General features: G+C 50.0%; 1 long non-coding RNA gene across 1 annotated transcript in view; it reads right to left on the bottom strand.

The window, feature by feature from the left end:
• Positions 1–23,690: 23,690 nt before the first annotated feature.
• Positions 23,691–24,577, bottom strand: part of LOC131897312 (uncharacterized) — a 42,819-nt gene continuing 41,932 nt past the window's right edge. The window contains exon 3 of the long non-coding RNA XR_009375648.1: positions 23,691–23,862. This is a non-coding gene — a long non-coding RNA (uncharacterized LOC131897312). The remainder of the gene's footprint in view (positions 23,863–24,577) is intronic.

The raw sequence follows: 24,577 nt of genomic DNA, 5'->3' as shown, positions 1-24,577 counted from the left end.
GTCTGCGTCAAGCCTGGAAGAATGTGGAAGCCAGGCCCAGGTTCTGCCCCCAGAGAAGCTCTCCCAACCAACCCTCGCAGTGTCTGTCTGTGACAGGTTACTTCCTCTTTGTACCTCAGTTTCCTTATCTGTCAGATGGAGCAAACAGGGGGACCTGCCATCGGGGGAACCCCAGCACACGCAGGTGCTCTACAGAGGGAACATGGCCTGTCTGTCTCTCAGTGAGGAGAGAGCCCCCTGCTGCCCCTGTCACTTTAAACAATGCCTCTGTCCATACTTAATTCGCACTACGTGTTAGCAAGAAGAAATGTCAGCTCTGAGAGGCCCACCCCACCCTCCCTGGGCCCCTGCTACGTCAATATGGAGGGGAAGAGCCAGAAGTTGCTATGGCTTACTCCACACTAAGAAAGGCCGTGGTAGGCAGGCCTGATTCACTCCTGCTGCCCAGACCCTGAGAGCCCAGCAAATAGGAGCTCAGGCCACCATGGCCTTTGGAAGACAGAAGACTTCCAGACACATAGCAAAGAAGAGAAACCTTCAAGGAAGCAAGAGGCCTCTTGACATCCAATCCAGACGGGGGCTTGTCTGAGGTAGAGGTGTCCACTGAGGAAGCCTCGGTCTTGGGGGTGTGGCATGCTAGTCGATGCTCAGCAATCAGCTCCAGGGAGTAGTAGAATTAAAAGTAGCTCTGGTTCTAGTTTGTACCAATTTACATGGTGTAAACACTCCTGCCTTGGCCGATTTCATCACTGAGGGCAAATGTAGGAATAGCAAAACAGTCCAACTGCCCTGAGCACCCAAGTCTCACACTCAGAGTGTATCAGAGCAGATGTCTTTTCCTACTTACAGGCTTACTATCTGCTCAGGGGACCGAGAACAGGCAGTGACCAGTCTCAGTCAGAGGCAAGAGGAACAGGAAGGTTGCTGCATTACAGGTTAGATGTGAGAAGTCCCCCACAGGCTCGTGTGTTAAAACACTTGGTCACCAGCTGGTGGCGCTCACTGAGAAGTTTCTGGGACCTTTCAGAGGTGAGGCTCTGGTGGTTTGAATGAGAGTTGACCTCATGGGCTCATATATTTGAATACTGGGTTCACAGCTGTCAGAACAGTTTGGGAAGGATTGGGGGTGTGGCCTCATTGGAGGAGGTGTGTCACTGGGGCTGGGCTTTGAGGTTTCCAAAGGCTCCCGGTATACCTTCTCTGTCTCATGGTTGGGGATCAAAATGTGAGCGCTCAGCTGCTCCTTCTCTCCATCATCATGGACTCTAGCCCCTTGAAACCACAAGCCAAAATAAACGCTTTCTTCTCTAAGTCGCCTTGGTCATGGCGTTTTATCACAGCAATTGTAAAGTAACTGAGACAAGGGCCTAGGTGGAGGAAGTGGATCACTGGGGAGGCGGGCCTTGAGGTTTACAGTCCTGCTCAAGTTCCTGTCCCCTCTCCGTGCCCTGGTCCACAGAGATATGAGCAAATAGTCATGTGTTTCTGCCACCATGCTTCCTCTACCGTGACAAAGTCTACCTTCAAATTATCAGCCCAAATTAATCCTTTCGCCCTTAACCTCTCATCAGGTATTTGGTTATGATAACCAGAAAATTATGAAAATCAGAGAACTACAGCCTGGAAATGAATACTAGGTTAAGGCAAAGGCTCTTGGGCTGGGCACTAGTTAGCTGGGCCTGGGTAGATCTCCAATCTGTTGAGCTGTATGGCTTTGGGCACTGAGCCACCCTTGGCCTCCACAAAACTAGAGAAGACTAGAATCTAGTTTACCATATGGATAAAGATGATGGTTAACCACAACTATCAATTGATTGGGTTGAGAAATGCCTGGGAAATTACCCTTCTGGGTGTGTCTAGGAGGGCATTTCCAAAATTTCCAGAGAAGATTAACTACAAGTACAAAGCCTTCCCTGAACGTGGGTAGCATCATTCACCAGGCCCAGCTGGCGTGAAAGTGGGGGAGTCTAGCATCATCCTGCTGATTCTCTGAGCTTCCTTCACAGCCTGGGTACTGTGTGACTACTCATTTGTGTAGCAAATTAACACCTGGCTCTCCCACTGGGCTAGGAGTTCACAAAGGCACAGTTGACCAGTATTTTGAACAAGGTCACTCTCTGCCATGAGACACTGTGAACTATAGAACATCCCCAGCTTTCACCAACAAATTGCTAGGAGCACCCCAAGTCATTGAGCCAGGAATCCATGTCCTTGATCAATTCCATTCATTCTAGGAGCTGGGACTGCCTGTACAAAGACCCATCATCCTAGATCCTGGGAGCCACGAGTACAGTCTCTCCGTCTTGGTTTGTTCAGCCCCTCGGTGTCCTGTGGGGTCTCGGAACAAAGTAGATGCTCAGGAAATGCATGCTGGTAGATGGATCTGCAGCTCCCACTCACAGGCTGCAAAGCAGGCAATTCTGGGGCTGCAAAGACTTTCACAGTTGGGGTCTTAGGAACCCAAGACCCTAAAAATATTGTTATCTGCCCAAGGGGCTCAACTGGGCAGGACCCAAGCCAGCATCCCAAAGCACAGGAGATGGTACAACTGCTTCCTCTGCCCTGTGGCAGGAGGTGGAGCTGCTGGCGTCCCTCACTGACAGCCAGGGTCCTTGTTCTCCCTGGCTGCTGCCAATCTTCTTGAAGGCCTGCCCAGGGAGCTACTGTCCAGCGAGAATCGAGCTGGAAAGCAGAGCTATGCATAGACAAGCAGTGAGCACAGCTGTGGGGCCGTGGAAGCCTCTAGACGTTCCAGGGCAGTGCACAAGTTCTCCATTCAGACCCTTTCCTCTGGCTTCCAGCTCTCTCTGTCCATCACACTGTTGAGTTTCTCTCCCATCATCCAAATGCCAGCCAGAGCCACTTCAGGGGTCCACTAGAAGCATCTGGCTTTGTGTTCCACTTAGTCAACAAGCACATAGCCAGCACTCCCACGCATCATGCCGTTCGCTCCAGAATTGACATCCATCCTTCCCACTATTGGCCTTACTGGATCCCTGTCTAGTTATTCCATCCAACTCGACAGTATGGCTTTGCACTTGACAGTGCTAGGCCCTGGCCCCACAGTATCCAACAGGTCCCCCGTACCCAACCCTGACCCTTTGCAAATGGCAAAGCCAACATTTAGACCCACGCAGTCCAACTTCAAGGTCGATACATGGAAATAGCAAGGACAACTCAGGTGTGTCAGTTATGGGCAGCTGTGTAACAAACATCCCCAAACTCAACAGCCAGACACAACGTGTGTGTATGGTCTCCAGTCTGGTGTCTCTCACACAGAATGTTCATAAACTGTGGTCAAGACAACATGAGGTCATCTCAGAACCAGAGGAGGGAACATTCAGCTCATTCATGTGGCTCTTGACTAGACACCTGAGTTCCTTACCGTGTGGACATCTCCACAGCACAGCTCACAGCGTAGCAGCCAACTTAAGAAGCATGAACAAGTGAGCCAAAAGAGGTCCCGGTCATCCCACAGTCTCATCCTAGAGGCCAAGGGCCATTGCTCCCACCGAGGTCTGCTCATGAGAGGTGAGCCTGAGTCTGGCCGTAATCGGAGGAAGGAGATGCAGGATGAGCGCCAGATGTGGCATCCCTGAGAGAGGACCAAGAGACACTGCCCACCTCGGACCTGAAGCAGAGACAGACGACTACGGAGAACAGGTGGAAACTGAGTCTTTAGTTGGAGGCTCTACCATCCACCCCAGGAACCCCAGCCCTCCCCGACTTGTGTGTGTGTGTGTGTGTGTGTGTGTGTGTGTGTGTGTGTGTGTGTGTGTAGATGCACACATGTTCCTGTGTGCACATGTGTCAACCTGCATGCAAAGGGCAGAGGTCAACCTCAGGTATCATTTATCGGGAGCTGTTCACCCTGTTTCTCAAGACAAGGTCCCTCGCTGGGACTTGAGGCTTACCCATTAGGGTAGTCTGGCTGGCAAGTGAACCCCAGGGGATTTCCCTGTCTCCACCTCCCTCCCTGGGCCTGGGATGACAAGCACAAACCACCACACTTGACTTGTGTGCTAGGGATTGACTTCAGCTCCCATGCTACCTCACCATCTTGGTGTCTCCTTGACCTCCCTCAAGTCTTCTTAGGTAAGGATCAGGGCCTCAGGGTGACCTAATTTAGACATTCCCTCCCTGTCCTGCCCTTCCCACATGCTAAGTGCTGAAGAAGAGGCAGGCTCCTGTTCTTGGTTTTCTGTTTGTTTGTTTCCTTTGATTGAGTCTTGTTTTGATGCAGGATCCTGCTAAGTACCCCTGTCTGACCTCGCACTCACCATGATCCTCCTGCCTCAGCCTCCTCTGTGCTGAGATTACAGGTGTGCAACACCATGCCTGGATTTTGTCTTTAAAGACACATCCTTCATAAAGGCCATCCACACACAAGGGTGCGTAAACAAACAAACAAACAAAACCAGCATATTTTTGTTGCTGTGGCATCGGGCTGGAGGCTTGGTGCTATATCCATTCCTCTACTCTGTTTGCCCCTCACTCCTCTAAACAACAGACATGTTTCTCCTTCACCTTTCATTCCCTGCTGTTTATCATGAAGATGCACCCAAAGGCTCCTGGGCTACAGTTTCCCATCAGTCACTGCTTGGGGTCACTCTCAGAGCCTCCTGTGAGTCAGAGCTCAGTCAGTCACTTGCTCAGAGACAATCCGTGGCTCCCCAAGGCCAAAAGGACAGGACCCGAACTGGAAACTGACGTTCAAGACCATCCACCCACCCTGTAGCCCGAGCCTCACCCTAAGACACCTTGCTGCCTTTAAACAGATGCGTGTGCCTCCCAACTTCCTGTTTCCCTGCCGTCACCCACTGCTCCTTAACTCCCAGTGCTCGCCCTGACCCTCTTTTCTCTCCTGGGTCCTGGTCTTCCTTGAATGCCAAGTTTGTGCCCCAGCTTCTCTGAGTCTCTGCAGAACACTGGACTTCACAAGACCCAAGGTGAGACCAACAGTGTCAGTTAAGCCTCGGCACGGCACGGCACGGCACGGCACGGCACGTGGACACAGAGGGGCTGTGTGCGTGCCCTGCCCTACGCCTGCACCGCCCTAACCTGGCTGTCCATCTGAGTCACCTGTGCATGGACGCCCAGCCCTCCCTCATGCAGCTCTCAGTGTCCTTCTCTGTGAACGCCTGCTTGTCTGTAGCACGGGGCTGGACAGACAGATTTCTCGATACCCTATCTCTTCTCTCCAGACACGTTCTCACCCATCACTGACACCAGGCCCAAAGACATCTTTCCACTTGCCAACCACAACTATAATCCCAAGAGTGTTCACAGAGTGTCCTGAGAACCGTAATGAGCAATGTCACTGAGTGCCGGTGAGTCCCCCGCCTCATGCAGAGGAGAGACGGCTCTGTATTGAGGGCAGGTGCAGGTAAGCAGGGTAGGGGTTGAGCAGATTCATGGTGGCCCTGTCAACACAGCTCCTCCTGTCACCAGCGTCATGAGCCTCCTGCCTACAGGGCTCTGTTCAATAACACCAGTGTTCCTCGCTGCCAGGATGCTTTTGAACCTCAGATCCACACTGTTCAGCAGTAAACGCCGGAACCGACATTGCACTTGCTTTTCTGTATTTTGTCAAGGAGGAGACAGGTCCAGTGGTCCCCCAGTCAAATCCCAGCAGACCTAGGCCATTTACAGAAAAGGCAGAAGTTGGGCCTGGGAAAGCTCTCAGTTAACAGCAGATGGGGCCTGCCTTAGCTCCTGGAAAGTCCTCCGTAGCCAGGTGCCTTTCTGGAAGTCCCCTAAGTGTTCAAACTGAGGCCGGCAGCTTCTCCTTCTTGGTTTTGGTCTCAGGACTACTTGATAAAGCTCTTTAAAGGACTGAACAGCCCAAAGGGGTTTTGTTGGGATAGAATATAGCTCGTGGTGTTTGCTGAGAAAAATAAATAGATATGTATCAATTTGGGTCAGAATAATAATTAGAAGAGCTGGGGGTGTGACTCATTTAGTAGAGTGCTTGTCTAGAGTGTGTGAAGCCCTGGGACGTCTCCAGTACTGTCTATGATAGGTGTGGCGCTGCATGGCTGTAATCTCAGCATACAGGAAGTGGAGCGCAGAGGTTCAGACGTTCAAAAGTACCCCCATCTACAAGATAAGTTCCAGGCTGGCCTGGGATACATGAGACCCTGATTCAAAATACAACAATAACAACAACAATAACAATAACTAGAGCTGGGCCAGGGGGCACAGGTCTGTAATCCCAGATACTTGGGAGCTCTACACAGCGGGACCACAAGTTCACAAGTTCAAGGCCAGCCTGAGCAACGTACTTTATCTCAAATGAACAGGTTTTTGTTTGTTTGTTTGTTTGTTTGTTTGTTTTAATGAGTTCCAGGAGGAAGGGTATAGCCAAATGGTGGCTTACTCACCTAGCATGTACAAGACCCTGGGTTCAATTTCCAGCACCCCAAAACAGTCAAGCATAGCCATAACTAACTCCATTACACATTTAAACGAATTTTGTGTTTCAAGAGTAACTGTTCAGAAGGACAAAGGCTCATGCTTGTCCAGAGCTCCTAATCATCTGACTCACTAGCAAACCCCTGGTTCCAGCTCAGACCAAGCTGCAGAATTCTGCTGTTTAGCTACAGTGTGTGAAGAAAATCGAGCCCCAAACAAGTTGAGAAAAGGCAATGGGCCTTTTTAATTATTTGTAGATTTACTTTATCACTACTCCAACACCGGGCAAGCAGTAGTCTCTTAGAGGTCAATGGTAATCCAGAATCCATTCATCTGCTGTTCCTGTTGTTAAAACAGGAGTTCACATAGCCCAGGCTAGCCTTGAACTCACTCTGTTGCCAAAGATAACCCTGAACTTCTGATCTTCCAGCCTCTGCCTCTCAGGTGCCAAGATGACAGATATGCACAACCACACTCGTTTTTATGCAGTGTTAGGGGGTTCCAACTTGGGGCCTCCTGCATACCAGCCTGAGTCACAATCCAGCCCTGATATTTTTATACACGGTGACATTAAAATCCATTAGCCATTATGCACTGTGAATAGATTGGTTTTATCCATTCATGATTTTGCCACATTGTGAGTTAGTCACTAGGCAAATATTGATTCACTGAGTTATGCAGATCTAGGGGAATGTTGATGCATTTCACTGCTCAGCCATAGCGCTAACACAGGCACCAGTTTATGGGGGGAAGTCTCTGTGTGCTAGAAATCTCTTAAACTCATGGGAGTGAAAAGGGGTTTTCTAAAACTCAGATTTCAATTTGAAAGCTTCACTTTTATGATTGGCAGCAGGAACTGTTAGCTGTTTATCTGGAAGCGTCAGTGTCACTTCCTTTTCAAGAAAATGCCCGAGCCAGGCCTAGTGACATAGACTTGAATTTCCAGCAACCTGGAAAGCTGTGGCTGGAAACCAGCCTGGGCAACTCAGTGAAACCCTGTGTCAAAATTTAAGGACGGGCACTAGAGAGAGAGTTCAGTGGTTAAGAGGATGGACTGCTCTTGGGGAGAACCCAGTACCTACATCTGGCAGCTCACAAATGACTGTAACTCCAGATCCAGGGGAATCCAATGCCCTCTTCTGGCCTCTGTGAGCAACTGCACTTACGTGCACATACCGACACATACACACACACACACACACACACACACACACACACACACACACACACTTTTAAAATTAAATCCAAAATAACATTCTTAAAAGGCTATGAATCTAGTCTTGTGATAGTGTACTTGCCTAACATGCAGAAGGCTCTGAGAGACAGGGAAGAAGGAGAGAAGGAGGCGGCGGCGGAAGAGGAGGAGGAGGAGGAGGAGGAGGGAAAGAAGGAGGAGGAGGGAGAGAAGGCTGGAGGGAAGGGGAGGAGGGAGAGAGGAAAGGAAGGACAAGAAAGAAAGAAGAGTGGAAGGAGAACACAGGGTTTGAATCATCTAGCTTGATTTTTTTGTTTTGGTGTTTGGCTTTTTTTTAGGATTTATTTTTATTTTATGAGCATAGGTATTTTGTATGCATGTACGTATGTGCACCACATGTATGCAGGGCACCAGGAAGCCAGAACAGGCCATTGGATCTCCTGAGACTGGAGTTATATACAGTTGTGAGCTGCCATGTGGGTGCTGGGTTTTGAACCCTGGTCCTTAGGAAGAGCAGACAGTGCTCTTAACCACTGAGCCATTTCTCCAGTCCCTCCACTCCCTTTTTTGAGTACAATTTTTGAGTAAAATCAGTGGCCCATGGAAGGGCCACATTCACTTGGTCACAGCTGAAGATCTCACCACTGGAGATCTCTGTTGCCAAGACACACAGACTACTGTTGGGGTAGAGATCTAAACAACTGTCTCTTATCAACATTCTAAGGAAAATGTCACCGCTCATCATGGCTGTGTGACCACAAAGTGAGCACCCATGATGCCTGTGGGACAGTACTGGGCTCCTGGCCTGGGTGCCTGCTGCCAACCTGTCATGTCTCACAACACCAGGACCAAGTAGCATCGTAAGCAGGACACACACACACACACACACACACACACACACACACACACACACACCCGGGCTGGTATTTTTACAATAGTTCTACCTCTGGGCTCCCTGATGGCACATAGGGGAGCCTCAGATGCCCACAAGACACTCCTTGAAAACATTTCTATAAAATGAAGGAGTCTCCTGAGCTGGGAAGGCCATCTCGGCTCTAAAATGACTGCTCTCTATAGAAAGCTCTTAGAGTCCTAACTATCAGAGTAAGGCAGAGGGCAGATCTCCACGGAGGATACTTGAAAATTGTTCCTACAAAATCAGAGTTCACCTGAAGAGTCCTCATAGTAGAGGGTCAAACACAGACAGAGGGCTATGTGCTCGCTCTTCCGGTAGCCGGTGCAGCCCAGGGCTCATGAAGGCTGGAGCAGTCACAACAAGCACCAAGGCATAGGTTGGGATGGAGAGATGGAGGCTGGGGCATCCTTCAGGACCACAGGCCACACACAACCCTGAGCTCCAGTTCCAACACCACACAGAATATTCTAGGTACAGGAACTCTGTCCTTTTGAGAGAACCAGTGAGATCCAGACACATGAGATTAAATTCATGCCTCAGGAGCCGTTCTTCTTGGGCCATGAAAAACCACGCTCTTTATGATTTTAATGTGTCCACATATTGATCGTGGTTTTAGAAGAACAATATCAGCCTTTTGGAGGGTCCAGAGCAGCCCCCCCACACACACACACACACAAAAAAAAAAAAATTTTAATCATTTTTCCCTCTTCATTTAATGACATCTGAAAAATAAACAGGTTTCATTCTTTCTCTTTTCTTTATTTTTTCTTTTTCTGTATGAATGCCTCATTCTATAGCCCAGATTGAACTCAAACTCTTAGCAATCCTCCTGCCTCAACTTCCTGTGTACTGAGATTCAGGGCACGCACCACCGCACCCAGTTTATGCAGCACTGGGCCTAGAACCCAGGGCTTCATGCATGCAAGCAAGCACTCTACACATCCCAGGCCTACCCTTGCTATCTGTGTTTGGCACACTGCCATACAATGCGGTGGATAAAGTCAGATCCCAGAGCTGACAGTTTAGGTGCTGGCTTTCTCACCTAGGAGCAGCTCTGTGCCCCATTTCCTCAGTTAAGAATAGACAATGATATGGCCTTTGCAGTTCAGTGTCAGGACCAAGCTGGCAACGAAACACTATTGCAGGCAGGCCGTGTTACAACCATGTCCTAACGCGCTCATCTCTGCAGGAGGAGGCTGTCACCCACCGTCCCATAGACCATCCATGACCTCTGGATCTTCAGCCACCCAACATCACATGGCCCCTGCCCTCAGAGGACACCATGCCCAGGAAACCAGAAAAGCTTAAACAGGCAGCTCCTCCTGGCTGCAGCTCCCTGAGTGAGGTCCGATGAGCAAAAGGAGACCACTGCAATAGACTTGCAGGCTGGGAGAGCATGGGGGGTGTGGTCTCCGAGCACCTGTGTTTCCCCTGGAGCTGCCCAGATGGTCTACAGCTGTCACCTTCAACATTATCACGGGTGCTGGGCAAGGCGCTGAGGCCACAGTCACAGATTCCCAGCCACAGCTCAGCTGGGCTCTAAGCCCAGACACTCCCCAGTTGTGGGTGCTATGGAACAAGACAGCTCACACCACAGGCATCCTGGTGTCTGTGGCACAAAGTGGAGATCTTCCAGACTGCCAGCCAGGGCCACACCAGCATGCCCCACACAAATGGGCACTGGGGCTCCTTGCAAAGAGCTTGGAAGGGACTCTCCCCAGGTGGAAAGACACCTGTAGAGCCACACCCTGAACCGAGAGATAGAGGACTTCGGAGGCAGGCGTCACATGAAAGAGCAGTGCCAGCTGTTTAACCTCAGCCTCCGAGAGGAACTTTTACAAAGAGTGACAGGGTGGACACGGGTGACTCACACGGAAGTGTGAGCGAAAACCAGGCAGTGTCTTCCAGAGTCTGAGCACATACCATGGATGCAAAGGGGCAGCGGAGTGGCCAGACAGCCACACCCTCTCCCCAGTAAGCCCCTTCCAATGGAGAACTCCAGTCAGGTTTATTCAAATGGGTTCTGTCCACCCCACATCATCATCAGTGACACTGGTCATTTTCTTTTCTTTCTTTTTCTTTGTTTTTTTTTGTTTTGTTTTGTTTTTTTTCAAGACAGGGTTTCTCTGTGTAGTTTGGATGCCTGTCCCGGATCTCGGGAGGCAGAGTCATTTTCAAATTATAATGAACTTAGCTCCATCCCAGACTCCTTTTACATCTCATGACCTGTGTCGACATGGCTCACTCTTATTTCCAAGGTTGGGAACCAAGGAGACGAGTGTAGGTCAGGGGAATGGAGGACTCATTGGTCAAAGGTGGAAGGGGAGGAAAGGAGAAAGCAGTTCAGAGGCGAGAATGGGCGAGAAAGGAGGAAGAAGGTAGCCTGGGTCCTGATGGTGCAGAGTTCAGCATGTGTCCGGAACTGCACACACACACCATCTCATGTTATCCCCAGAAACCTGAAGCCAGAAGGAGCCTTAGGCCTTTCACAGACGGGTTATCCAAAGGGATTTGGGCTAAGTCACAAGAGCAGGTGGCGTGAGGCTCTCGCGGCCTTCCTCTTCCCTCTGCACAAAGCTCCCTGATGAGATTAAGGAACAGGAAAGACGATAAGAAGCTTCTGGACAAAGACACTGGGAGACTGTGTTTGCTCAACAGGACAATGTCCGAATTGTATGCACAGGCAACCAAAGCATTTGCCAACCGCTACCGATGGCCGTTGGTAGAGAAGGTAGCAAACAGAAGGTGGCAAAGGTTGGTGTGGCCAAGAGTCCAGCCGGACAGCACAGGCAACTACGCAGGGGTCGGCCCCGCCTCCAGCACGGTAGGAGCCACGGTCAAGCCATGCCCGTCTCTTCATGAGCTCCCTCGCCCTATAACAGGGTGAGAGGAAAGTAGAGTTTCTGAAATCCCCTAAGGGCAGATATAATGAGACATCAGCCATCCATTTTCCTGTGTTCACTGAAAAACTCTTCAATTCCAATGATCGCACACACACACATACACAGAGACAAACACACAGACACACATGCACGTGCACATACACACACAATAAAACTGAGGAACCTGGAGGACGTCTTGGTCCTGCTTCCTCTTTTTTTTTTTTTTTTTTTTTTTTTTGGTTTTTCGAGACAGGGTTTCTCTGTGTAGCTTTGCGCCTTTCCTGGGGCTCACTTGGTAGTCCAGGCTGGCCTCGAACTCACAGAGATCCGCCTGCCTCTGCCTCCCGAGTGCTGGGATTAAAGGCATGCGCCACCACCGCCCGGCCTGCTTCCTCTCTTTTCCCACCACAATGGACAACAGCCTCAGACTGTGGGCCAGTATAAGCCTTCCTTACTTAACATGCTCTCGGGCATTTTGTCGCAGCATTGAAATGAGCAATTAATTCACTATTAACATACGGCACAGCGTATTATATTATAATCTTTTGATATAAAGGCATCTAGTGTCAAACTACCCTGTTAGTCAAGTTTTAAGTATGCAGCGGGGGTTCTGATGATTACAGGTGCCATAGACACCTTTTATGGCTAAAACTTTGACAAGCACTACCTCCCACCACCACCCTCCTGCCCCTCTCCTCTCTCTACCCCCCCCCCCACCACTCACCACACCCCTCCCCACACTGGTTCCCTCTCTTCTCAGCCCCAAGCACCCACCACTCTACTCTCCTTCTCTGAGTTGGACCACATCATCCATTTCCCCAGCTTTACTAAAGCGTCTGGAGACGAATAACAGTGGTGTAAATTTTGCTCTTCCGGACTCCAACGTGGCCACTGCCCTACTCTGCTCTCTGTTGCTGCGATAAAGATCATGACCAAAAGCAGCTTGAGGAGGAAAGGGTTTATTTGGCTTACACTTCTCCATCATGATCTATCGTTGAGGAAAGTCACGGCAGATACTCAAGCAGGAACCTGGAGGCAGGAGCTGATGCAGAGGCCGTGGAGGGGTGCTGCTTACTGACTTGCTCAGTCTGCTTTCTTATAGAACCCAGGACCGCCGGCCCAGGAATGGCAATGCCCACATCAACCATTAATCAAGAAAACATCCCATAGACTGTTCCTTCTTTCCAGACAGTTCTGGATTGTGTCAAGAGGACAGAGGAAAAGAGAAAACAAACAAAAAAACAACAATCGCCAGCACGACCATTGCACTCCTGGAACTCACTCGCTGTAGCTGCATTTACCTGCACGAGCCCTGGGAAATGTCAAGTCAACATGACAAGTCAATAGTCTAGCAGGCAGCATGGACTAGACTTGAGGGGTTACAAAGGGTCGGAAACATGAAAACGAGAAGGGCATGTGTTGGCGGAGAGGTGTCAAGGGGATAGGATGGTGAAATTGGGGTAGATACGGTCAAGAAACATTTCATTTGTATATATATGAAATATATATACGTATGTATATAATTAATCACAGATTAATACTTCTCTTCAAAGGTCAAATTGCATACGTTAAACATGCCCAGCTCTGACATCTCAACATGGCTCAGCCATAAGGTAAAATAACAAGAATTACTATTATGGTAATAATATTAAGCAAGCACCTGATCAATATACACACCAGCACTGTGCGTATGGTTACTGTGGGTCATTCCTGGGATTAGGGACTCCGCTAAACCTGCAGAGCAGGTGCAAGCTGCTGAACCGTGAGAACTTTCTTTCTGGCCACAGGTAGCCCGGTGTGACCTTTCATGCACTGCCATGCAAACCAAGTGTGTCCAGGTAGAGTGGTGTGCTCTGTGACCTGCTGAGTTAGAACGGATGGTGCAACCTCACACAGACTGTAACGACTTGGATGCATCCCAACATTCCTGTGTTGCAAACTCAATTCCCAATACCACTGTGTTCAGAGGAAGCTTTGAGAAGTCAGCCAGTCAAGAGCATGGAATGGTTCAGTGAGCCAACATTAAGTTTGTCTGTCTCTTATCTATTTTTATGTATTTATCCATCCATCCATCTACCTTTAACAGACACAATGTCCGGTGATCCTCCACCATGTCATGATAGCGCAAGGCTCTCTGCAAACCCTTGACCTTGAACTTTCCAATCACATGAACTGTGAGATGAGTTTCTGTTTGTTATAAATCACTCACTTTCTGCCCTCCTACCAGGCAAGGGCCAGCTGGCAAGGGTATGGTGAAGCAGGCAGCCCAACTCTATGGTGAACAGCCAGCTGTTAGTAAAGGCATAGGTTCTGAGGCCAAAGAGCAAGTCCTAACAGGTTCTCTACGGCTGGCAGCTCTAGCCAAGGCATCAGCTTACTCCTTACAACTCTGCAGCAAGTGTCCTGAAGAGATCAGGAGCTCCGTCACTAGAGAGCAGGGCTTCTTCAGGGAGGACCTTTACATCTAGAACCAGAAACTCAGTGACTCAGAAAAGGAAAACAAGTGCAGCTCTGCCCCAGGACCTAGAGAAAAGTAGACTCACCGTGCATGCTGCAGGGATGGGCAGACAGCCCAGGGGAGTCCAGGCTGATATTGTAGAAGAAAGTCCTTGTCAACTTGACACAGGCTAGAGTTATTTAAAAAGAGGAAACTTAAGTTGAGAAAAATGTCCTCACTAAATTGATCTGTGGACAAGCGCATGTGGAGCATTTTCTTGATTAGTTGATGATTGATAAGGAAGGATCAAACCCACTGGGGGTGGTGATGCTCCTGGAACCCATGGTCCTGGATGGTGTAAAAAGACAGGTGGAGGGAGCCGAGATGAGCGAGACAGTTATCAGCACTCTCCCATGACCTCTGTTTCAGGTCTTGCCTTCAGTTCCTGCCCCGACTTCCCAGAATGGTGGAACGTGAGCTGTGAGATGGAATAAACTCTTTCCTCCTCAACTGGCTTTTAGTCCTGGTGTTTTATCACGTCAACAGAAAAGCAAACTAAAACAGTCTACCAGACAGTGACAGGGCCTATTAAAAAAAAAAAAAATCACCAGGAGCCATGGACAGCCAAAAGGAAGTCCTAGGAACACATTTCTTTAAAGTGGACTCCATCCTTGTCCACATGGCTTCTCTTAATGGCCCAGTTTAGAAGGCAGGGGCTCTCAGAACACCAGCCACAGCGGCACTGCTAGAGTCTGCAAAGTGTGGCAGAAACCTGCGCAGTACTGAGGAGGAGACCGCTGTGTAAGTGTGGATGGAGGAGACTGCTGTGTAAGTGTGGATGGAGGAGGAGATTGATGTGTAAGTGTGGATGGAGGAGACCAATGTGTAAGTATGGATGGAGGAGGAGACCAATGTGTAAGTGTGGATGGAGGAGGAGACCGCTGTGTAACTGTAGATAGGGGAGGAGATCGATGTATAAGTGTGGATGAAGAAGGAGACTGTTGTGTAGATGTGGATGGAGGAGACCACTGTGTAAGTGTGGATGGAGGAGGAGACCGCTGTGTAACAGTAATGCCTGCATTACTGTCACCATTGTGCTGTAAGCCTGTATTTAAGGTTTCCTCCCTCTTTCAATAAACGGCATTCGGCTGGCATTCAGCTTTCAGCCGTGGCGAATGACTCGCTGTCTCTTGTCTCTATTTTTTAATCCGCAGCCCCTCGCTTGGACATGGTGAACGGGTGACAGTAACGCAGGTGTTACTGTTACACCACTGTGTAAGTGTGGATGGAGGAGGAGACCGCTGTGTAAGTGTGGATGGGGGAGGAGACCACTGTGTAAGTGTGGATGGAGGAGACTGCTGTGTAAGTGTGGAGGGGGGAGGAGACCGTTGTCTAAGTGTGGATAGAGGAGGAGATTGATGTGTTAAGTGTGGATGGAGGAGGAGACTGCTGTGTAAGTGTGGATGGAGGAGGAGACCACTCTGCAGAGTGTAGGTGCTGGAGGATGAGGTCACAGGAGCTGTAAATGATGCTGGATCAGAATCCCAGCTAACAGGAAATGCTGTAAGAGATTGCTAAATGAGGTAGGGAAGGTTTTCAAACCTGTACATAGAATATGATCCAGTACAGGCCAAAGGAAACAGAAACCACAGATGGATGTATAGCCTCGTAGAAAAAAATGATAGTTTACACTACAAGGTAAGAGCCATGGAGCTGGGGAGGCAGCTCGGTTGGTAAGGTGCTTGCTTGCCTCACAAGCATGAAGACCTAAGTTCATGCTCCTAGAACCCACATGGGAAATCTGGGCAAGGCAGCATGCAGCTGTAATCCCCATGTTGTGGGGCAGACTCAGCCAAATTAGTGAGTCTAGCTTCAATGAGAGATCCTGTGCCTAAAACAAGGCCAAGGGCTGGAGATGACCCAAAAATTCTGTTCCCAGCGCCCACATTAAGTGGTTCACAACAGCCTCTAACTGCAACTCTGGGGGATCTGATGCTCTCTTCCAGTCTGTTGGGCATCTACATACACATTCACAAACAAACCACACACACACACACACACACACACACACACACACACACACACACACATACACAAAAGAATCTTTGAAAAACAATAACAATAAGGTTGAAAGTGACTGAGGAAGGCACCTAGTGCCAACCTCTGACCACTATACTAGCCCATATACATACCCATACATGCACACCTGCACATACACAAACACATAAACACATACAAATAAACGAACAATATTTATACCCAGGTGGTGCCATAGCAGGTTAAGTCTCTCTCTCTCTCTCTCTCTCTCTCTCTCTCTCTCTCTCTCTCTCTCTCTCTCTCTCTCTCTCTCTCTCTCTCTCAGATGCATACTATGAACAGATGCCAATCTTAGGATCTAGGAACAATTTGGTGTCATCTTTCAAATCCCATGGAATTGAGTCACAGCTATAGTTGGCAATGCCTTCTGTGGTTAGTTATCCCAGCTGTGCCCAGACATCTTGTGCAGGAACTTGTGTTAGTTAGAATGTAGTTGGCCCCCATAAGCTCAGAGGGAGTGGCACTATTAGGAGGTGTGGCTTTTTTGGAGGAAGTGTGTCACTATGGGGGCGGGCTTTGGGGTCTCCTATGCTCGGGATACCACCCAGTGTCTCAGTCCACTTCCTGTTGCCTTCGCAAGATGTGGGAATTTCTGCTGCTTCTCCAGCACCATGTCTGCCTGCACACCACCATGCCCCCCACCATGATGATGATGGACTAAACCTCTGAAACTGTAAGCCTCCACCAAATTTAATGTTTTTCTTTATAAGAGTGGTCATGGCCATGGTGTCTCTTCACAGCAATAGAAACTCTAAGACAGACCTCGTCCTCATTTTGTCTACAGTTGGAGGAGATGGATACAAGCTGATGTAGCGCTTCTCCCAGGACTCTCTCTCTTTTCCTCCCTCCCTCCCTCTCTCCTTCCCTCCCCCCTCTCTCTCCCTCTCTCTCTCTCTCTCTCTCTCTCTCTCTCTCTCTCTCTCCATGTGAGGAGCCAAGTGCAGGTGAGAAGAAAGGCAAATGATTCCAAGATGAAGAGGGGAACCATCTCCTCCATGTGCCCCCACAATATGGTCCCCCACAGGTTTGGGGACCCCCAGAACTGAACACATTATGGGATGTTAGCTGGCATCTGCTCACATCACAGAGGTTCTGGTGAGTTACTATAGAGCTTCCAGCGGCCCCCATGAACACGGGTCGCTCTTTCCAGCATCTTCTCAGGATACTCTCTTCCCTTTCTGAGGCTTGCACTCCTAACTACCCCCTCCCCTCCATGCCCTCCCAGCATGTGATCTTCAGTCAACGTTCACAGGAACCTGGGGACTCTCTGTTTTACCTCAGAGATGACTGGGTGCTGTGCAGTCTGTCCTGACTGCACACAGCGGCTTCCCCACCTTGCCTAACCACCCAAGGCACAAAATAACATCAGCTTGGGAAACGCGAGCCCCAAAAGAGGAAGATGCACCAGTAGAATGTTCCAGAGGGGGATGTGGATGCTTACCTTCCACGGCCATCAATTGCAGGCCAGCCATCTTTGCTACTGCTCTATATGCTAACCAGACAACCTGTCACCATGGCAACCGCCTCAGCTGCCATACCTCAGAAAGAGAGAATACCTTTTCAAAGAAATCGACTTAGCAACATGCCACATTAACTTCTGCACTTCCTAACAATCTTCTTGAGACTCTAGGGTCTGATCAGAACCATCTAGAAGTTATTGCCATGGTCAAACACGGCTCCTCCTTCTACCTGAACCTACCTGGCTCTGGGTAAGAGTCCAGGTGCTGGGGCTACCCCAAAGCTTGTATGTTGCAGGGCAGTTACAAATGTCAATTGTTGCCTTTAAAATGATGACTAGCTGCTGCTATGGTGTTTCTCATGCATGAGCTCCCATAATCCCCAGGACAGCCCACTATGACAGGCTACTCCTACAGTGCCCACGAGGAGCCAAGAGTTGTCCTGAAGCAGCTCCCAACTGGCATGGTTTTTATCAACTTCAGATGCTAGAGAGAAAGCTGCCCTGGAGAGGTGAAGGGCTCTGCCCAGGACACCTCCAGAAACAGGTGGGGGTGTGAACTGGAGCTGCCCCTCTTGCCAGCACCCTTGGCTGGTGCTCTCACTTCATGTGCATTTGAACCTTGCCCCTGAGCCCCAGGAGGGCCACTGGGGGCCTCTCTGGAGGGCTGACCCAGAAAGAGTCCAATCCCTCTCTCTCCCAACTACCAAGCATCAACACTGTCCCAAGAAAGCAGCCCAGCAGCCAGGCTGTCAATTTCTCCTGAATCCTATGGGGAAACCTTCCTGATCCATCTGTCAGAAGTATTCTCTGACTGCCCTGTGCACGGATCACCCACACATGCCATGAAGAGACTGATTGGACCGAGGTCTGGGCCAGCGGCTGAACATTATGCCTTCTTGGTCCTCGGTCCTGACTTCAGGAGGAAGAGACCAGACGCTTCTGTGTAGAACAGCCGTGTGGTAGGTATTTCTTGAGACACCCCAGTGTTATTGCAGGCTGCAGGTTAGTGCCTGGTGTGCTGAGGGAAGCTCAGGCCGGGGAGACAGCCAGTGGCTCCAAATCTGACAGACACATCATACCCATGTCATAGCTGGTTGCAGAAATGTCTTCATAATTTCATATTGCCCTGTGCCTGAGAAAATTGCTAAGTGCCAAATAAATACTGTTGAGCAGAGAAGAGGAGAGGGAGGAAGGGAAAGGGGGAAAAGAGAAGTTTAACTTACAAAAAGCACTTTCGTCAAGGAACACAGACAGGATTTATGTTAATAAAATGACACAAAGCACACTCTTGTCTAAGGCAGGTAACAAAAGGGAGACTCCACGCCAGCTAGTTAATTGACAGAGAGAACTCAGGCTTGTTTGTGAAGCTCTGTGCCTGTCCATAGCCGCACATGCTTCTTCATAGGACTAGATATGCTTATGAATATCGGAAACATGATATTTTAGAGGCTGTGAAAGTCAGTTTAATGTGCCAATGTAGCTTGCCCAAGGTACCCAGATATTTGGTCAGATGTTATTCTGGGTGTTTTGCGAGTGTTTCTGAGTGAGAAACGGATGTAAGTGTGTAGAGCCCGCATAGAGCAGATTGTCCTATCCCAAGGGTGGATCTCTTCCAGCCAGCTGAAGGCAAGACAGAGCAGCCCAGATTCCCTGAACCTCAGGGCTGGAACTGTGGCCTCAACCTGCTCTGGTCTCCATCACTTGGGATGTATCAGTCTACACACACACACACACACACACACACACACACACACACACACACAGAATCTTGACTACCACAAGAACAATGAGGCATCATATACTGGAGGAGATGATGCCATGCATACCAGAGTTTAACCAGAGCATGGAACATGGACTCCAGCAGAGGATGAACACACAGCAGGCGGATGAGTAGTGGAGTAGAAATATATCTGCCCAGGAAAACCTACGCTACGCCTACAAACTCTATCAAACTACCGCGTGCTTCAACACTGCTGGAACTTCATCTCCCAGACACCCATCCAGAGCGACCATCAAACTACAGCGTATATAAACACTTGTTAGAACCGCGTCTCCCAGGTCTCCATCTAAAGACGGGTTCCGAAAGTTCACTGGATCCACATCTAACCCTCCACTGCCAGCCTCAAATGAGTCTCACACCCACCATCCGTTTATCACACATCACGTTTTGGAGGAGGAGAGGGAGGAGGAGGAAGAGGAAGGAGATACAAAGAGAGCCAAGAACAAGGGAAGGGAAAGAGAAAGAGAGGTAAGGAAGGCTTGGGGGTAATAAAAGTGGGGAGATGAGACTCATCAGCCCTCTGGGAAACTGCACTAGCCGGCCCATGCCCTAGCTATCTACCCCAAGCCAGGCTCCCTGCAGCGGCTGCTTTATCCCACCGAGGAGCCTCAGACCAGTGCACCCCAGTACCCCTTCCACATTGCTGCTCCCGTGACTCTTACCACCAGCCCAGCTCCGGCTTTGCCTATGAGTGTCCCCTGCCTGCTGTCACCCTGGGGCCATGTTGTCATGCCCTGGCTTTCCAGATGCTGCCTGCCTCTGTTACCTAGCCTTCTAAAGTCTCTCTGGGTGCCGCACACCATGGCCTATGTCCCTCCTGCAGACGTGAGACAGTCCACTGAACACCCTGGGCCATCGCTTCGCAGTGGAGGCTCAAGGTGAGAGTGAACGCTTTGGATGCAGAGCGGGGCCTGGCCTCTGTGGTGCCTTCGCACATCCTAGGGATTATGAGGAGGACAAGATGAGATCAGCTGGCATCTTCCTGGATGAAAGAAGAAAAGGTAGAGATATGCGCCCAGTGAAAACTACCCTCCTCTGGCCAGGCAAGTGCCAGGCAAGAGAGTCCCTTCAGCTGTGAACTCATTCTTCTTGAGTCCTCTAGAGAGACAGAGCCTAGCCCTTTGCCATCTCTGATAGAAATTCCCAACACGCCCCCACGGTTGGGCATGGTCGCACATGCCTGGCGGGGACCCTTAGTCATTTCCACCTAGTCACTTCTAGGTCAAACGTCCTGCATGACCCATGACCCCATGGCCATGTGGTTGCATAAAGTATGCAGCGTAACCATTTGATCTATGCGCATGCGTGGAATAGCCACATGGGCCTGTGTGCACAGGCGCAGCTCATCCTTTATAAGCCAGCGCATGATTCCCCGGCCCCCTTCACACATGTATCCTTCCACAGGCCTGTGCACATCTATCCCTCTTCTCTCATCTTAATAAAACTCTTGTTAGTGGATTCTGTCGTGTTTCGTGACTTTTCCTCACAGGGTACGAGCACCGCTAAAAACCAACAATCTCAACTTGAGAGAGTCCACGAGGCAGCTACTTGCAAAGAGCATCCTAGAAGACAGATTACTATTTAGAGAAAGTCACAACAGAAACAAGTAAATAAATGAAAGCAAACACCCAGAAGCTACATTTGAATATTTCCCAAGGAAATTCAAAGCCAAACCAGAAAAATCCCAGGATGAGAGTCAACTACAATGTTCTGCACGCTGGGTTTAAATGACCACAGATCTCATGACGAGCCTCCTCAGCGTCATTCCCTAAGAGGGCACTGGCAACAGAGCAGAGCCCAGGGGTGGACAGCAGACAGGGTTCAGTTTCACGCAACAAGATCTGAGTGCGAAGTTCCATTCACACCTAAGGTGATTCACCCTAGCTGGGACACACAGTGTTCAGGTGTGACCCGCAGGGTGGAGGAGAGCAGATCACACACAAGAATGAACGGCGTGTGACCTGGGGAACGGCAGTGTGACAGGCCTGACCTGCAGGTGGAGGAGAGCAGGGCCACGTGCAGGAATGAATGACATGCTGTGTAGAGAACAGCGCCGTGCACAGGCCTGACCTGGGGGTGAGGTGCAGGTGGCATCCAAACATTGTCCAGCAGAGGCACGATCCCTCCCCCATCTTGAATCCCCTTTGTAAGTCCTTCTAGCATAGACTTCTCCCTCTTCAGCACCCCCAGAGTAAATCACAGCTGCTTCCTCACTTCACACCCCGAAAGCCGACAACATGGGGGTCCTCCTGAGGACCCTGAACCTACCCTAGCCTGTAAGAGCTAGGTCATGGTAGCCTACAGGGCTTGGGAACTTTGCATCAGGTACAAAGGCCAAATTAACCTGCCAGCTAGCTGCAGGACACTTCAGGTCTGACTCCGCTCGACACCGTGACAACTTGCACACATAGCCATGGACATCAGCTGCCAGCACATTTTTCTTTTCTTTTTTTCTTTCTTTTTTAAATTTGGTTATGTTGAGAAAAGGTCTCACATAGCCCAGGCTATGTAGCCAAGGATGACCTTGAAGTCCTGATCCTCCTGCCTCTTAACTCCCAAGCAGTAGAATTACAAGTGTTTATCACCACAACTGAAGTCCTCACTGCTGGAGATGGAATTCAGGGTTCCATGTGTTCTACCCACTGAGCCACTCCCCCAGCTCAAAAGCGCACGTCATTAAGCTACACAAGCCCTGGATTAGCAGCTCTAGATTCAGACAGACCCGAGGGGCACTTGCTGGTGACTGAGACCTGGACCCTCATAGGTCCACAGGGCAGCCGTAAACAACAAGTTTGAACAAAGTGGCTGTCGAGGAAAAGTATTCCTATTCTCCCCTTTTGCGTCTCCTTTGCTATATTACTCACTCCACTTTTAATTCGTGATATACTTTCATACTTGTATAATCCATCTTGCCAGGTGTGGTGGTGCACAGCTCTGTGAGTTCCAGGCCAGCGGGGCTATGCAGTGAGACCCTGTCTCCAAATAATAACAATAGTAATATAATGTCTCTGAATTTCTTTCTCCAACAAGAGGATATAAGAAAACTGAAATGAAACAACAGACGCAAACGAAGAGCTGCCAGTCATCCCTGACAAAGGAGAGGACCGGGGTCCAGGGAGAGGCTTCTGCCTATCTCTGAAGTGTTCCTCGTGGCTCCAAGCAGGACTGGAAGAGAATGAGCAGTGTGGGAACATACTTCGTGGTGCCGCTTACGCAACTTGTGGTGGACTTCACAGGGTTTCCATCCTGGATGTTTAGAAGTACTTCTAGAGAACCCACAGCAGCGTTTCCTAGGAACCTCAAACTTGCCCATAAAATCAAAGGGCACCTTTCAAAGCCCCACTGGGGCTAGTTCTGGACGGAGGAGACTCAGAAACCATGCACTTTCTTGGAAACTTCACGAAGTGAAGAAGTCGTGAGTGCACGCGGAGCCTGGACCGCCCGTCCTGTGACAGCGGCTGTCCCGTGATGACAGACTCTCACATCCCTAGGGCAGCTTCCCCACAGTGTCCATGCACAGCCTCCCTCATCTCCCCAGGCGGCTCCTGTGCCACCTGCAGCCTCAGCTGCATGAGACCGACTCTCTGACATCTGCCCTCTGCCGCATGCAGCCCCTCCCTGCCCTGTGCCCCGCCCAAGTCTTTCCACTCCAGCCTGAGGCCCTCCTGGAGATCCATGCTAGCCAGGCAGCTCTCTCCACAGCCTCCTAATGGCCTTCCTGGAGGTACAAACAGGACAGACACAAGGTAAGCAAATGTTTGATGAACAAACATACCGTCTTGATTTCTTTCCTCTGAGGCCCTCGGCTCACCCAAGCGCACAGCCTGTGGCAAGGCAAAGCCCCCAGGACTCTGGCAAGCTTGCAGATTGGCAACCATCTGCCTCCGGTTAGGTGCTGTCATGTGTCTCATCCTGACTCCCACCGTGCCCTCCTCTCCCCTAATCCAAACAGAACCCATGCTGTGTGTCTCCGCTTCCACGCCCCTTCCTCTAGGCCGCCTGTATGGATGCACTACTCACTCAGAACACGTATCCTGAGTGTCTGCCACGGCTCTGGTATTTGGTGGCCCAGGCACAAGCAGAGAACAAGACGGACGTGGTGGTCATCTGTGTTCTTACCATCTGGCTCCTGGTTCCTCGTCGTTTAAAAGAATGATAAGCATGCTTTCTGTGTTTCGAGAATTCTGTGCTCGTTCAGTGGGCTGCCTCCTGGGGGATGTGCCGAGCAAGGAGCACAAGGCTGCCTGAGCTGGGTTACTATAATTCTTCCATTCTCGTTGATCTGTTCCCTTTTTTTTTTTTTTAATTTTTGACAGTTACATACACACACACACTCACACACACACATGTATATAATGTGTTGTGATTACACTAGCCCCTGCCCCTCATTACCATCGGGCACCTCCCTTTCTTTCCCTCTGAACCCTTTCTCCTCATCTCACTCCCCAGTGGACACACCATTAGAGAAAAAGACCCCACACACCCCCAGTAATCATTAATAGTCATCAGCTCTTCGGGTAGGGATGGACCCCCGGGCACATCCTTTATCCATGGTGGAATCTTATGAAGGGATCCATAGCTACTGTGTGTTGAGGGTCGCAATGGCGATGTTTCATGACCTTCTTCTCCGTCCTCCGGCTCTTCAATCCTCACTACCCGCTCTTCAGCCATGTTTCCTGAACCTGCAGGCGGTGGAAGTGATACAGATGCCCTGTTGAATTCTTAACTGCAACCTGGCAGGCCCCATCCCAGACCCTTCATCCTCCTTGCTTATTTGAACCCCGCCCCCAGACTCTGAGGAAGCATTTTTGCCCTTGTGTTCAGACGACACATAGGAACTAGCTTGGCTTTCCCAAGGCCATTCTGGTCATGACTGGCTTTTAGACCCAGGACTCCTGACCCCACCGCTGGCACGCAGCTCTGCCTTTGCAGGTTAGTTTTTGGGGGATCCCATGTCTCGTGCATAAGCTGGGCATTCTGTCTCCGGTAAATAGCAGCCCTGCCAGGTACCAACACGTAATAAGAGGACAGCCCTGGAAAGAGACTCAGTCCACTGGGTTTGGGAATGACAGCCTCCTAGAGGTGGGGGAGGGGGAGACTGGACAGAAAAGCCCCAGGTGATGTAAATGGAAATTCTAACCCACAGGCTGCACCTGGTGTTTTTGTTGAAGGGAATTGTGTGTGAGGCTTTACCAGCACTGGTTCCCCAGCCATGGTCATGGGTGGCCTGGAGGAGCTGCCATGCACCTCCCAGAATGGCCACTCTTGTCCCAGCCTAGGTCCTCTGTGATAGCACTATTTAAATCTGTTCCTGGGGTGCTTTGGAAAGCACCTGGGGTCACCCTTGACCTCAGTTCAGAGCCATATGGCACCACCCATTCTCCCCGGGGGTTTCCT

Source organism: Peromyscus eremicus, chromosome 22, assembly GCF_949786415.1.
Source record: "Peromyscus eremicus chromosome 22, PerEre_H2_v1, whole genome shotgun sequence".
Lineage (NCBI taxonomy): Eukaryota > Metazoa > Chordata > Mammalia > Rodentia > Cricetidae > Peromyscus > Peromyscus eremicus.
This window is presented reverse-complemented; position numbering and strand designations above follow the sequence as displayed.